General features: G+C 38.2%; 1 long non-coding RNA gene across 1 annotated transcript in view; it reads right to left on the bottom strand.

Moving 5' to 3' along the window:
• Positions 1-2,598: 2,598 nt before the first annotated feature.
• LOC139979214 (uncharacterized) overlaps positions 2,599-16,304 on the bottom strand; it is a 97,892-nt gene continuing 84,186 nt past the window's right edge. Inside the window, exon 2 of the long non-coding RNA XR_011797123.1 lies at positions 2,599-3,451. This is a non-coding gene — a long non-coding RNA (uncharacterized lncRNA). The remainder of the gene's footprint in view (positions 3,452-16,304) is intronic.

Here is a 16,304-nt window from a genome sequence, read left to right as displayed (position 1 = left end):
CTGATTTCAAAAAACAAAACGAAAAGTCTGTACAACCATCCTAACTCCGACCGAAAAACTTTGACCCCATATAACTTCGCACATAAAGGTCACACAGGGTCAACCTATTGACATTTATGATCAGAAGGTACCTTTGACATCTGAAAATAGCATCAAAACTGTGAAAATCCCCAAAAACACGTAAAGGTCACCAGAGGTCAAATTGAGGTCAAGGGTCACCCAGATGCGGGTCGACAATTGGATTACATTGAAGCAACTCCCAACCCTAACGGACATTTCGTTCTCAAGTTACTGCAAAAATACTAGTTTTTTATCATTAATTGACCTTTGGTGACCTCGGATCACATGACCCTTCAGTTGGAAAATATTCCCCTATACCATTTGCAACTACTCCAAAAATATCAACTGTGTAACACCTTGGCACTGGGAGTTATTACACTAAATGTCTGAAAATTAACTTTGACCTCATATAACTTAACATACAAAGGTCACCTTGGGTCAACTTATTGACATTTTTGATTGATGAGACCTAAATTAGAGCATCAAACTATACAAATTCAAACATTTTTTCTTTGCCCATTTTCTGCCCCCAAAATACTAGTTTTTTAACATTAATTGACCTTTGGTGACCTCGAATCACATGACCGTTAAGTTTGAAAATATTTCCCTATACCATTTGCAGCTTGTCCAAAAATATCAACCATGTCACACCTTGGAACTGGGAGTTGTTGCATTATATGTCTGAAAATTAACTTTGACCTCGTACAACTTCGCACACGAAGGTCACACGGGTGTCAACCAATTGACATTTTTGATCGGAAGGTACCTTTGATATCCAAATCTAGCATCAAAACCAAACATTTCCTTTTTTGCTCGTTTCCTCCCAAAATAAGCACATTTTTTCTAATGTGACCTTTGACCTTTTGACCTTGGTTTCAGATGTAGTTTAATCTCCTGATTTCAAAAAACAAAACGAAAAGTCTGTACAACCATCCTAACTCCGACCGAAAAACTTTGACCCCATATAACTTCGCACATAAAGGTCACACAGGGTCAACCTATTGACATTTATGATCAGAAGGTACCTTTGACATCTGAAAATAGCATCAAAACTGTGAAAATCCCCAAAAACACGTAAAGGTCACCAGAGGTCAAATTGAGGTCAAGGGTCACCCAGATGCTGGTCGACAATTGGATAACATTGAAGCAACTCCCAACCCTAACGGACATTTCGTTCTCAAGTTATCGCAAAAATACTAGTTTTTTATCATTAATTGACCTTTGGTGACCTCGGATCACATGACCGTTAGGTTTGAAAATGCTCCCCTGACCAGTTCACAACTTGTCCCAAAATATCAATCTTGTCACACATTGGCACTGGGAGTTATTGCAGTTTTAATATTTTCGGTTTTTGGACCATAACTGACCTTCGGTGACCTTTGTGGGCACCAAAAACAATAGGGCACACCTTCTCCATATGGTGGATCTATAGTCCAAGTTTGGCCTCAATCCAACTTTCCCTTATTGAGATAGAGCGTACCCAAGCAAGTGTCACAGATGCACACACAGACACACACATACAGGCGTAAGGTGGTTTACGGGGACTCAACCTTTTGGCTATCATTATGGGGACCGTTAGTTACAATGATCACAGAGGCTTCAAACTTTGAATTTGTAATGACCTTTCCATCCAAAATTAAGTTAGGGATTATTTATGTTTTTATTTACTTTTGTTATAGTGTTACTATACAAGACATTCCACATTACTTGTGGGGACTCACTACTGACTTAACACACACTGAATTGGTTTATGGGGACCTCACTGGAAGTTTGTTATTTCAATCATAATCAATGTAGCATGCTTCTGTTCCATTGTCAGTATATCATGGGGAAGGGGAAGGGGGGGTGATAAGGGAAAAAATTACTTCACACATGACAAGTGAGTTGGCCACAGACTTGTTTGAAACTGGTATCAGCTGGATATCATTTGAGAAGCACTACTTCTAACTGTTCATGATCGAAGTGTGCTTATTATCCATTCCTGGGATGCCGAAGGGGGTATGATGGGGAAAACAGTGTGTTACTTCAAATAATGATCGTTAGGGACACATTATAGTTTTTGCAGAAAGGTTGATATCGAAAAATGAAAAAAAAAACACTTCAAGCCACATAATTTCAATCATTACCAATGTAATTATATTCCATAGTGTTATTGGTAGTAATTTCTGGGGTGGAGGAAGGGGGGGGGGAGTGGAGGAGGAGGAGGCATAATGATTGAACAAGATATCTGGCATTTCACAATTGTCATGGAAGGATGCCATATATTGGTTTGTTGCATATGGAACTTATTTCCTGATACATCCCTCAAATTTTAATTCCATGCAATTTTGAAAGAATGCAATGGTAAATATAGGATAACAATACTGGCCAACTTTTTAAAGCCTTAAGTGGGCACCTTTGTCCTCTCCCACACAGGAAACATTTAATTGAACTGTTTACCTAAATAACAGTTCAAAACCAAGCTGCTGTTCAAACACTCCATGTTGGTTGGCATCACCACTTGACTCAATTTGATTCAAAATAGGGGGATAATTTCAGCATAAGGTGAAGGTGGGGAACCAGGGGGGAGGGGGGTAATCCACCTTCCTCCTTGGAAAAAACACAGCCAAAACAACACCCTTCGTGCCCTGTAAAATAGTAGCACAAAAAAAACCCAAAGAAGAACTTTTATACAACTGTGTGGAAACATAGAGAGGATATTACAGATATTGTAGAGGAAGTAGAGTAGAGTAGAATTTTATTCAATTCTTGTCATATGTTGCACCCTACATTGCAACAGATTTGTCCATACATATGGAACTGTTTCAAGACAAATATCAACAGTACATCACTTTATCTTTAAAAAAGTATAATTTTCACTGGTATAAAATGGTATGGTATATATTATATTTCATCATAGCTAATCTTCCTGTCACATTGACAAAGCATGATGTTCACAAATGTTTTGTAAATTTTCTAATTATGCCTTTCTCTTGCATCATAATATATTCTTTAGTATTAAAACTCCTCAAACACATACCATCTCAGTTTAATAAATAACTCATCAATATAATATCAAGATCAATGCATGGTGATATAATACAATGTGCTCAATGGTCTCCAAAATGTATGATAATCAAAGAACTGAACACAAGAAACAAAGATTCTCTGAAATGAATATTGTGCATAGAGCTGAACTTCACCAATCAGTATGATCTGTTGCTATAGTGCTGACATATCCACTATGCAAGAATTGTTTGCTTGAAACCAACCCAGCTGACAAAATCCAAGAACATGTTTATTGCATATCCGGAGGTCCCAACACAACATTATATAATATGGAACCAAGCAGCCTTGATATACCAACTTGAGCATTTATATGATAGTACTGTGCCAGCCAGCCAGCCCTTGTCTGTAAGAGAGCAGAAAAACAATATCTATGTGAGAATATGATAAAATATTTGACAAAGAATAGGGGAAAAGGTTAAAAGGTAGTGTACTTTCCAAGGCATGCCAAACTTTATAGATCTAGCATATGCAACAGCATATAGCTTAATTGGGTGGTCAAGTCACCTTATCCCCCATTTCCAATCAACAAGTGGAATGACATCAAAGCATTAAATAGACATAACATTGGAATATTAGGCCATTATGAAATGTCAAACCCTGAATAAAGTACTCAAAGTATGAAGTACCTGATTCCCCATGGGCCCATTCCACCTGCCCCATGCAATGAACTTCAAAACAGTGTACAATCTGTAGTTTCAAAGACATATCAAACTACAGAAATGTAGCATTTGCTACATAAAATGGTCTAAATAGGGCTCCTATGTCACTTTCCCAACCATCTCCAGCACGACAGTGTACAAAAGTCATACAATCTGATATATTATAGAGAAAATAGGGATGTACACTGTTATGGCTTTCTCCTATTGTTCGAGAAAGAATTTTTTTTACCATTTCCAACAGCATAGATTAAGGTGATGTATATTAAATGTAATGTAGAAGGTTTTTTTTTTCAACTATTAGGGTCCCTAAATGTGTGTGAGAATTTAATGAACAGTCTAATATTAATTTTTGACCATCTTATTTTCACCGTTTCAAAGTTTTGATGTCATTCCAAATTGGTGAACTGCTTAATCTCAAATACATCAGTGTAGAAAATTACCTTGTCCAACATTTACAGGGTCCACCCATATGTGGAACCATCATGTGGGGCAGAAGTTGGGGGGGGGTTGCTGGAGGGGGAAACTGGGAAAGCAGCTATATGTAGGTTAGAGCTATCATTAGGATCAAATATTTCAAAGCATAGGATTTTATGTGTATTCATCCTTGTTGAATCGGATGGAGGGTCGGGGAGGGGTGGGGGGGGGTCCAATTGACTTGGCTGCCCTCTTGGTCGTCTATTTGCTTTTCTCCTTGCTACGTAAAGTTTGATATGTCTTGAAAATTACAGTTTGAACACTATCACACTATCTAGCTCATTGCATGTGGCAAGTGGTGCGGGTTACTATGGAATCAGGTACCGTATACAGGGTCAGACCTCCATAACGTCCTAATATTGTGATATTATGTATAAATAATGTTTTGATGTCATTCCACTAATTGAGCGGAAATGAGGGGTGGGGATGATTGGAAAGCCCTAATCAGAATATATGCTGTTGCATGTGCTACATTCATACAATTTGATATATTATAGAGAAAATAGGGATGTACACTGTTATGGCTTTTTCCTATTGTTTGAGAAAGATTTATTTTACCATTTCCAACAGCATAGATTAAGGTGATGTATATTAAATGTAATGTCGAAGGTTTTTTTTCCAACTATTAGGGTCCCCATAATGTTTGTGAGAATTTAATGAACAGTCTAATATTAATTTTTGACCATCTTATTTTCACCGTTTCAAAGTTTTGATGTCATTCCAAATTGGTGAACTGCTTAATCTCAAATACATCAGTGTATAAAATTTCCTTGTCCAACTTTTACAGGCTCCACCCACATGTGGAACCATCATGTAGGGCAAAAGGGGGGGGGGTTGCTGGAGGGGGAAACTGGGAAAGCAGCTATATGTAGGTGAGAGCTATCATTAGGATCAAATATTTGAAAGCATAGGATGTTATGTGTATTCATCCTTGTTGAATGGGATGGAGGGTCGGGGAGGGGTGAGGGGGGTCCAACTGACTTAGCTGCCCTCTTGGTCGTCTATTTGCTTTTCTCCCTGCTACGTAAAGTTTGATATGTCCTGAAAATTACAGTTTGTACACTATCACTCTATCTAGCTCATTGCATATGTCAAGTGGTGTGGGTTACTATGGAATTAGTTACCCTATACAGGGTCAGACCTCCATAACGCCCTAATATTGTGATATTATACATGTATAAATAATGTTTTGATGTCATTCCACTAGTTGAGTGGAAATGAGGGGTGGGGATGATTGGAAAGCCCTAATCAGAATATATGCTATTGCATGTGCTACATTCATACAATTTGATATATTAGAGAGAAAATAGGGATGTACACTGTTATGGTTTCTCCTATTGTTTGAGAAAGATTTTTTTTACCATTTCCAACAGCATAGATTAAGGTGATGTATATTAAAAGTAATGTCAAAGGTTTTTTTTTTTACTATAAGGGTCCCAATGTGTGTGAGAATTTAATGAACAGTCTAATATTAATTTTTGACCATCTTATTTCCACCGTTACAAAGTTTTGTTGTCATTCCAAATTGATGAACTGCTTAATCTCAAATACATCAGTGTAGAAAATAGCCATGTCCAACTTTTACAGGCTCCACCCATATGTGGAACCATCATGTGGGGCAAAAGGGGGGGGGTGTTGCTGGAGGGGGAAACTGGGAAAGCAGCTATATGTATGTTCTAGGGCTATCATTAGGATCAAATATTTGAAAGCATAGGATTTTATGTGTATTCATCCTTGTTGAATCGGATGGAGGGTCGGGGAGGGGTGGGGGGGGGGGTCCAATTGACTTGGCTGCCCTCTTGGTCGTCTATTTGCTTTTCTCCCTGCTACGTAAAGTTTGATATGTCCTGAAAATTACAGTTTGTACACTATCACTCTATCTAGCTCATTGCATATGTCAAGTGGTGTGGGTTACTATGGAATTAGGTACCCTATACAGGGTCAGACCTCCATAACGCCCTAATATTGTGATAATATACATGTATAAATAATGTTTTGATGTCATTCCACTAGTTGAGTGGGAATGAGGGGTGGGGATGATTGGAAAGCCCTAATCAGAATATATGCTATTGCATGTGCTACATTCATACAATTTGATATATTAGAGAGAAAATAGGGATGTACACTGTTATGGTTTTCTCCTATTGTTTGAGAAAGATTTTTTTTACCATTTCCAACAGCATAGATTAAGGTGATGTATATTAAATGTAATGTCAAAGGTTTTTTTTTTTACTATAAGGGTCCCAATGTGTGTGAGAATTTAATGAACGGTCTAATATTAATTTTTGACCATCTTATTTCCACCGTTTCAAAGTTTTGTTGTCATTCCAAATTGATGAACTGCTTAATCTCAAATACATCAGTGTAGAAAATAGCCTTGTCCAACTTTTACAGGCTCCACCCATATGTGGAACCATCATGTGGGGCAAAAGGGGGGGGGTGTTGCTGGAGGGGGAAACTGGGAAAGCAGCTATATGTATGTTCTAGGGCTATCATTAGGATCAAATATTTGAAAGCATAGGATTTTATGTGTATTCATCCTTGTTGAATCGGATGGAGGGTCGGGGAGGGGTGGGGGGGGGGGTCCAATTGAATTGGCTGCCCTCTTGGTCGTCTATTTGCTTTTCTCCCTGCTACGTAAAGTTTGATATGTCCTGAAAATTACAGTTTGTACACTATCACTCTATCTAGCTCATTGCATATGTCAAGTGGTGTGGGTTACTATGGAATTAGGTACCCTATACAGGGTCAGACCTCCATAACGCCCTAATATTGTGATATTATACATGTATAAATAATGTTTTGATGTCATTCCACTAGTTGAGTGGGAATGAGGGGTGGGGATGATTGGAAAGCCCTAATCAGAATATATGCTATTGCATGTGCTACATTCATACAATTTGATATATTAGAGAGAAAATAGGGATGTACACTGTTATGGTTTTCTCCTATTGTTTGAGAAAGATTTTTTTTACCATTTCCAACAGCATAGATTAAGGTGATGTATATTAAATGTAATGTCAAAGGTTTTTTTTTTTACTATTATGGTCCCAATGTGTGTGAGAATTTAATGAACGGTCTAATATTAATTTTTGACCATCTTATTTCCACCGTTTCAAAGTTTTGTTGTCATTCCAAATTGATGAACTGCTTAATCTCAAATACATCACGTAGAAAATAACCTTGTCCAACTTTTACAGGCTCCACCCATATGTGGAACCATCATGTGGGGCAAAAGGGGGGCTTGTTGCTGGAGGGGGAAACTGGGAAAGCAGCTATATGTATGTTCTAGGGCTATCATTAGGATCAAATATTTCAAAGCATAGGATTTTATGTGTATTCATCCTTGTTGAACGGGATGGAGGGTCGGGGAGGGGGGAGGGGGGTCCAATTGACTTGCGTGCCCTCTTGGTCGTCTATTTGCTTTTCTCCCTGCTACGTAAAGTTTGATATGTCCTGAAAATTACAGTTTGAAAACTATCACTCTATTTAGATCATTGCATGTGGCAAGTGGTGTGGGTTACTATGGAATCAGGTACCCTATACAGGGTCAGACCTCCATAACGCCCTAATAATGTGATATTATGTATAAATAATGTTTTGATGTCATTCCACTAGTTGAGTGGGAATGAGGGGTGGGGATGACTGGAAAGCCCTAATCAGAATATATATGCTGTTGCATGTGCTGTATTCATACAATTTGATATATTAGAGAGAAAATAGGGATGTACACTGATATGGCTTTCTCCTATTGTTTGAGATTTTTTTTTTCACCATTTCCAACATCATAGATTAAGGTGATGTATATTAAAAGTAATGTCAAAGGTTTTTTTTTTCCAACTATTAGGGTCCCCATAATGTGTGTGAGAATTTAATGAACAGTCTAATATTAATTTTTGACCATCTTATTTCCACCGTTTCAAAGTTTTGTTGTCATTCCAAATTGATGAACTGCTTAATCTCAAATACATCAGTGTAGAAAATAGCCTTGTCCAATTTTTACAGGCTCCACCCATATGTGGAACCATCATGTGGGGCAAAAGGGGGGGGGTGTTGCTGGAGGGGGAAACTGGGAAAGCAGCTATATGTATGTTCTAGGGCTATCATTAGGATCAAATATTTCAAAGCATAGGATTTTATGTGTATTCATCCTTGTTGAATCGGATGGAGGGTCGGGGAGGGGTGGGGGGGTCCAAATGACTTGGCTGCCCTCTTGGTCGTCTATTTGCTTTTCTCCCTGCTACGTAAAGTTTGATATGTCCTGAAAATTACAGTTTGTACACTATCACTCTATCTAGCTCATTGCATATGTAAAGTGGTGTGGGTTACTATGGAATTAGGTACCCTATACAGGGTCAGACCTCCATAACGCCCTAATATTGTGATATTATGTATAAATAATGTTTTGATGTCATTCCACTAGTTGAGTGGGAATGAGGGGTGGGGATGATTGGAAAGCCCTAATCAGAATATATATGCTGTTGTATGTGCTGTATTCATATAATTTGATATATTATAGAGAAAATAGGGATGTACACTGTTATGGCTTTCTCCTATTGTTTGAGAAAGATTTTTTCACCATTTCCAACAGCATAGATTAAGGTGATGTATATTAAATGTAAAGTAGAAGGTTTTTTTTTTTTACTATAAGGGTCCCAATGTGTGTGAGAATTTAATGAACAGTCTAATATTAATTTTTGACCATCTTATTTCCACCGTTTCAAAGTTTTGTTGTCATTCCAAATTGATGAACTGCTTAATCTCAAATACATCAGTGTAGAAAATAGCCTTGTCCAACTTTTACAGGCTCCACCCATATGTGGAACCATCATGTGGGGCAAAAGGGGGGGGGGGTGTTGCTGGAGGGGGAAACTGGGAAAGCAGCTATATGTATGTTCTAGGGCTATCATTAGGATCAAATATTTGAAAGCATAGGATTTTATGTGTATTCATCCTTGTTGAATCGGATGGACGGTCGGGGAGGGGTGGGGGGGGTCCAATTGACTTGGCTGCCCTCTTGGTCGTCTATTTGCTTTTCTCCCTGCTACGTAAAGTTTGATATGTCCTGAAAATTACAGTTTGTACACTATCACTCTATCTAGCTCATTGCATATGTCAAGTGGTGTGGGTTACTATGGAATTAGGTACCCTATACAGGGTCAGACCTCCATAGCGCCCTAATATTGTGATAATATACATGTATAAATAATGTTTTGATGTCATTCCACTAGTTGAGTGGGAATGAGGGGTGGGGATGATTGGAAAGCCCTAATCAGAATATATGCTATTGCATGTGCTACATTCATACAATTTGATATATTAGAGAGAAAATAGGGATGTACACTGTTATGGCTTTCTCCTATTGTTTGAGAAAGATTTTTTTTACCATTTCCAACAGCATAGATTAAGGTGATGTATATTAAATGTAATGTCAAAGGTTTTTTTTTTTACTATAAGGGTCCCAATGTGTGTGAGAATTTAATGAACGGTCTAATATTAATTTTTGACCATCTTATTTCCACCGTTTCAAAGTTTTGTTGTCATTCCAAATTGATGAACTGCTTAATCTCAAATACATCAGTGTAGAAAATAGCCTTGTCCAACTTTTACAGGCTCCACCCATATGTGGAACCATCATGTGGGGCAAAAGGGGGGGGGGTGTTGCTGGAGGGGGAAACTGGGAAAGCAGCTATATGTATGTTCTAGGGCTATCATTAGGATCAAATATTTGAAAGCATAGGATTTTATGTGTATTCATCCTTGTTGAATCGGATGGAGGGTCGGGGAGGGGTGGGGGGGGGGTCCAAATGACTTGGCTGCCCTCTTGGTCGTCTATTTGCTTTTCTCCCTGCTACGTAAAGTTTGATATGTCCTGAAAATTACAGTTTGTACACTATCACTCTATCTAGCTCATTGCATATGTAAAGTGGTGTGGGTTACTATGGAATTAGGTACCCTATACAGGGTCAGACCTCCATAACGCCCTAATATTGTGATATTATGTATAAATAATGTTTTGATGTCATTCCACTAGTTGAGTGGGAATGAGGGGTGGGGATGATTGGAAAGCCCTAATCAGAATATATGCTATTGCATGTGCTACATTCATACAATTTGATATATTAGAGAGAAAATAGGGATGTACACTGATATGGCTTTCTCCTATTGTTTGAGAATTTTTCTTTTCACCATTTGCAACAGCATAGATTAAGGTGATGTATATTAAATGTAATGTCAAAGGTTTTTTTTTTTTACTATTAGGGTCCCCATAATGTGTGTGAGAATTTAATGAACAGTCTAATATTAATTTTTGACCATCTTATTTTCACCGTTTCAAAGTTTTGATGTCATTCCAAATTGGTGAACTGCTTAATCTCAAATACATCAGTGTAGAAAATTACCTTGTCCAACATTTACAGGCTCCACACATATGTGGAACCATCATGTGGGGCAGAAGGCGGGGGGGGGGTTGCTGAGGGGGGAACTGGGAAAGCAGCTATATGTAGGTTAGAGCTATCATTAGGATCAAATATTTGAAAGCATAGGATTTTATGTGTATTCATCCTTGTTGAATGGGATGGAGGGTCGAGGCGGGGTGGGGGGGGTCCAAGTGACTTGCGTGCCCTCTTGGTCGTCTATTTGCTTTTCTACCTGCTACGTAAAGTTTGATATGTCTTGAAAATTACAGTTTGTACACTATCACACTATCTAGCTCATTGCATGTGGCAAGTGGTGTGGGTTACTATGGAATCAGGTACCGTATACAGGGTCAGACCTCCATAACGCCCTTACATTGTGATATTATGTATAAATAATGTTTTGATGTCATTCCACTAGTTGAGTGGGAATGAGGGGTGGGGATGATTGGAAATCCCTAATCAGAATATATGCTGTTACATGTGCTACATTCATACAATTTGATATATTATAGAGAAAATAGGGATGTACACTGATATGGCTTTCTCCAATTGTTTGAGAAAGATTTTTTTTACCATTTCCAACAGCATAGATTAAGGTGATGTATATTAAATGTAATGTCAAAGGTTTTTTTTTTTACTATTAGGGTCCCAATGTGTGTGAAAATTTAATGAACAGTCTAATATTAATTTTTGACCATCTTATTTCCACCTTTTCAAAGTTTTGTTGTCATTCCAAATTGATGAACTGCTTAATCTCAAATACATCAGTGTAGAAAATAACCTTGTCCAACTTTTACAGGCTCCACCCATATGTGGAACCATCATGTGGGGCAAAAGGGGGGGGGTGTTGCTGGAGGGGGAAACTGGGAAAGCAGCTATATGTAGGTTCTAGGGCTATCATTAGGATCAAATATTTGAAAGCATAGGATTTTATGTGTATTCATCCTTGTTGAATGGGATGGAGGGTCGGGGAGGGGTGTGGGCTGTCCAATTGACTTGGCTGCCCTATTGGTCGTCTATTTGCTATTCTCCCTGCTACGTAAAGTTTGATATGTCCTGAAAATTACAGTTTGTACACTATCACTCTATCTAGATCATTGCATGTGGCAAGTGGTGTGGGTTACTATGGAATCAGGTACCGTATACAGGGTCAGACCTCCATAACGCCCTAATAATGTGATATTATGTATAAATAATGTTTTGATGTCATTCCACTAGTTGAGTGGGAATGAGGGGTGGGGATGATTGGAAAGCCCTAATCAGAATATATATGCTGTTGCATGTGCTGTATTCATACAATTTGATATATTAGAGAGAAAATAGGGATGTACACTGTTATGGCTTTCTCCTATTGTTTGAGAAAGATTTTTTTTACCATTTCCAACAGCATAGATTAAGGTGATGTATATTAAATGTAATGTCAAAGGTTTTTTTTCACTATTAGGGTCCCAATGTGTGTGAGAATTTAATGAACAGTCTAATATTAATTTTTGACCATCTTATTTTCACCGTTTCAAAGTTTTGATGTCATTCCAAATTGGTGAACTGCTTAATCTCAAATACAACAGTGTAGAAAATTACCTTGTCCAACTTTTACAGGCTCCACCCATATGTGGAACCATCATGTGGGGCAAAAGGGGGGGGGGGGGTTGCTAGAGGGGGAAACTGGGAAAGCAGCTATATGTAGGTTAGAGCTATCATTAGGATCAAATATTTGAAAGCATTTTATGTGTATTCATCCTTGTTGAATGGGATGGAGGGTCGGGGAGGGGTGGGGGGGCGGGCCCAAGTGACTTGCGTGCCCTCTTGGTCGTCTATTTGCTTTTCTACCTGCTACGTAAAGTTTGATATGTCTTGAAAATTACAGTTTGTACACTATCACTCTATCTAGCTCATTGCATATGTCAAGTGGTGTGGGTTACTATGGAATTAGGTACCCTATACAGGGTCAGACCTCCATAACGCCCTAATATTGTGATATTATGTATAAATAATGTTTTGATGTCATTCCACTAGTTGAGTGGGAATGAGGGGTGGGGATGATTGGAAATCCCTAATCAGAATATATGCTGTTGCATGTGCTACATTCATACAATTTGATATATTATAGAGAAAATAGGGATGTACACTGATATGGCTTTCTCCAATTGTTTGAGAAAGATTTTTTTACCATTTCCAACAGCATAGATTAAGGTGATGTATATTAAATGTAATGTCAAAGGGTTTTTTTTTTACTATTAGGGTCCCAATGTGTGTGAAAATTTAATGAACAGTCTAATATTAATTTTTGACCATCTTATTTCCACCTTTTCAAAGTTTTGTTGTCATTCCAAATTGATGAACTGCTTAATCTCAAATACATCAGTGTAGAAAATAACCTTGTCCAACTTTTACAGGCTCCACCCATATGTGGAACCATCATGTGGGGCAAAAGGGGGGGGGTGTTGCTGGAGGGGGAAACTGGGAAAGCAGCTATATGTAGGTTCTAGGGCTATCATTAGGATCAAATATTTGAAAGCATAGGATTTTATGTGTATTCATCCTTGTTGAATGGGATGGAGGGTCGGGGAGGGGTGGGGGCTGTCCAATTGACTTGGCTGCCCTATTGGTCGTCTATTTGCTATTCTCCCTGCTACGTAAAGTTTGATATGTCCTGAAAATTACAGTTTGTACACTATCACTCTATCTAGATCATTGCATGTGGCAAGTGGTGTGGGTTACTATGGAATCAGGTACCGTATACAGGGTCAGACCTCCATAACGCCCTAATAATGTGATATTATGTATAAATAATGTTTTGATGTCATTCCACTAGTTGAGTGGGAATGAGGGGTGGGGATGATTGGAAAGCCCTAATCAGAATATATATGCTGTTGCATGTGCTGTATTCATACAATTTGATATATTAGAGAGAAAATAGGGATGTACACTGTTATGGCTTTCTCCTATTGTTTGAGAATTTTTTTTTTCACCATTTCCAACAGCATAGATTAAGGTGATGTATATTAAATGTAAAGTAGAAGGTTTTTTTTTTCTCAACTATTAGGGTCCCCATAATGTGTGTGAGAATTTAATGAACAGCCTAATATTAATTTTTGACCATCTTATTTCCACCTTTTCAAAGTTTCGATGTCATTCCAAATTGGTGAACTGCTTAATCTCAAATACATCAGTGTAGAAAATAACCTTGTCCAACTTTTACAGGCTCCACCCATATGTGGAACCATCATGTGGGGCAAAAGGGGGGGTGTTGCTGGAGGGGGAAACTGGGAAAGCAGCTATATGTAGGTTCAAGGGCTATCATTAGGATCAAATATTTGAAAGCATAGGATTTTATGTGTATTCATCCTTGTTGAATGGGATGGAGGGTCGGCGAGGGGGAGGGGGGGGTCCAATTGACTTGGCTGCCCTCTTGGTCGTCTATTTGCTTTTCTCCCTGCTACGTAAAGTTTGATATGTCCTGAAAATTACAGTTTGTACACTATCACTCTATCTAGCTCATTGCATATGTCAAGTGGTGTGGGTTACTATGGAATTTGGTACCCTATACAGGGTCAGACCTCCATAACGCCCTAATATTGTGATATTATGTATAAATAATGTTTTGATGTCATTCCACTAGTTGAGTGGTAATGAGGGGTGGGGATGATTGGAAAGCCCTAATCAGAATATATGCTGTTGCATGTGCTGTATTCATACAATTTGATATATTATAGAGAAAATAGGGATGTACACTGTTATTGCTTTCTCCTATTGTTTGAGAAAGATTTTTTTTACCATTTCCAACAGCATAGATTAAGGTGATGTATAGTAAATGTAATGTCAAAGGTTTTTTTTTTCTTACTATTAGGGTCCCCATTATGTGTGTGAGAATTTAATGAACAGTCTAATATTAGTTTTTGACCATCTTATTTTCACCGTTTCAAAGTTTTGATGTCATTCCAAATTGATGAACTGCTTAATCTCAAATACATCAGTGTAGAAAATAACCTTGTCCAACTTTTACAGGCTCCACCCATATGTGGAACCATCATGTGGGGCAAAAGGGGGGGGGGGTGTTGCTGGAGGGGGAAACTGGGAAAGCAGCTATATGTAGGTTCTAGGGCTATCATTAGGATCAAATATTTGAAAGCATAGGATTTTATGTGTATTCATCCTTGTTGAATGGGATGGAGGGTCGGGGAGGGGTGGGGGCTGTCCAATTGACTTGGCTGCCCTATTGGTCGTCTATTTGCTATTCTCCCTGCTACGTAAAGTTTGATATGTCCTGAAAATTACAGTTTGTACACTATCACTCTATCTAGATCATTGCATGTGGCAAGTGGTGTGGGTTACTATGGAATCAGGTACCGTATACAGGGTCAGACCTCCATAACGCCCTAATAATGTGATATTATGTATAAATAATGTTTTGATGTCATTCCACTAGTTGAGTGGGAATGAGGGGTGGGGATGATTGGAAAGCCCTAATCAGAATATATATGCTGTTGCATGTGCTGTATTCATACAATTTGATATATTATAGAGAAAATAGGGATGTACACTGTTATGGCTTTCTCCTATTGTTTGAGAAAGATTTTTTCACCATTTCCAACAGCATAGATTAAGGTGATGTATATTAAATGTAAAGTAGAATGTTTTTTTTTTCTCAACTATTAGGGTCCCCATAATGTGTGTGAGAATTTAATGAACAGCTTAATATTAATTTTTGACCATCTTATTTCCACCTTTTCAAAGTTTCGATGTCATTCCAAATTGGTGAACTGCTTAATCTCAAATACATCAGTGTAGAAAATAACCTTGTCCAACTTTTACAGGCTCCACCCATATGTGGAACCATCATGTGGGGCAAAAGGGGGGGTGTTGCTGGAGGGGGAAACTGGGAAAGCAGCTATATGTATGTTCTAGGGCTATCATTAGGATCAAATATTTGAAAGCATAGGATTTTATGTGTATTCATCCTTGTTGAATGGGATGGAGGGTCGGGGAGGGGGAGGGGGAGTCCAATTGACTTGGCTGCCCTCTTGGTCGTCTATTTGCTTTTCTCCCTGCTACGTAAAGTTTGATATGTCCTGAAAATTACAGTTTGTACACTATCACTCTATCTAGCTCATTGCATATGTCAAGTGGTGTGGGTTACTATGGAATTTGGTACCCTATACAGGGTCAGACCTCCATAACGCCCTAATATTGTGATATTATGTATAAATAATGTTTTGATGTCATTCCACTAGTTGAGTGGGAATGAGGGGTGGGGATGATTGGAAAGCCCTAATCAGAATATATGCTGTTGCATGTGCTACATTCATACAATTTGATATATTATAGAGAAAATAGGGATGTACACTGTTATTGCTTTCTCCTATTGTTTGAGAAAGATTTTTTTTACCATTTCCAACAGCATAGATTAAGGTGATGTATAGTAAATGTAATGTCAAAGGTTTTTTTTTTCTTACTATTAGGGTCCCCATTATGTGTGTGAGAATTTAATGAACAGTCTAATATTAGTTTTTGACCATCTTATTTTCACCGTTTCAAAGTTTTGATGTCATTCCAAATTGATGAACTGCTTAATCTCAAATACATCAGAGTAGAAAATGATCATGTCCAACTTTTACAGTCTCCACCCATATGTGGAACCATA

This window comes from Apostichopus japonicus, chromosome 13 (assembly GCF_037975245.1).
Source record: "Apostichopus japonicus isolate 1M-3 chromosome 13, ASM3797524v1, whole genome shotgun sequence".
Taxonomy (NCBI): domain Eukaryota; kingdom Metazoa; phylum Echinodermata; class Holothuroidea; order Aspidochirotida; family Stichopodidae; genus Apostichopus; species Apostichopus japonicus.
The sequence above is the reverse complement of the archived record's forward strand: the minus strand, read 5'-3'. Positions and strand labels throughout refer to the sequence as shown.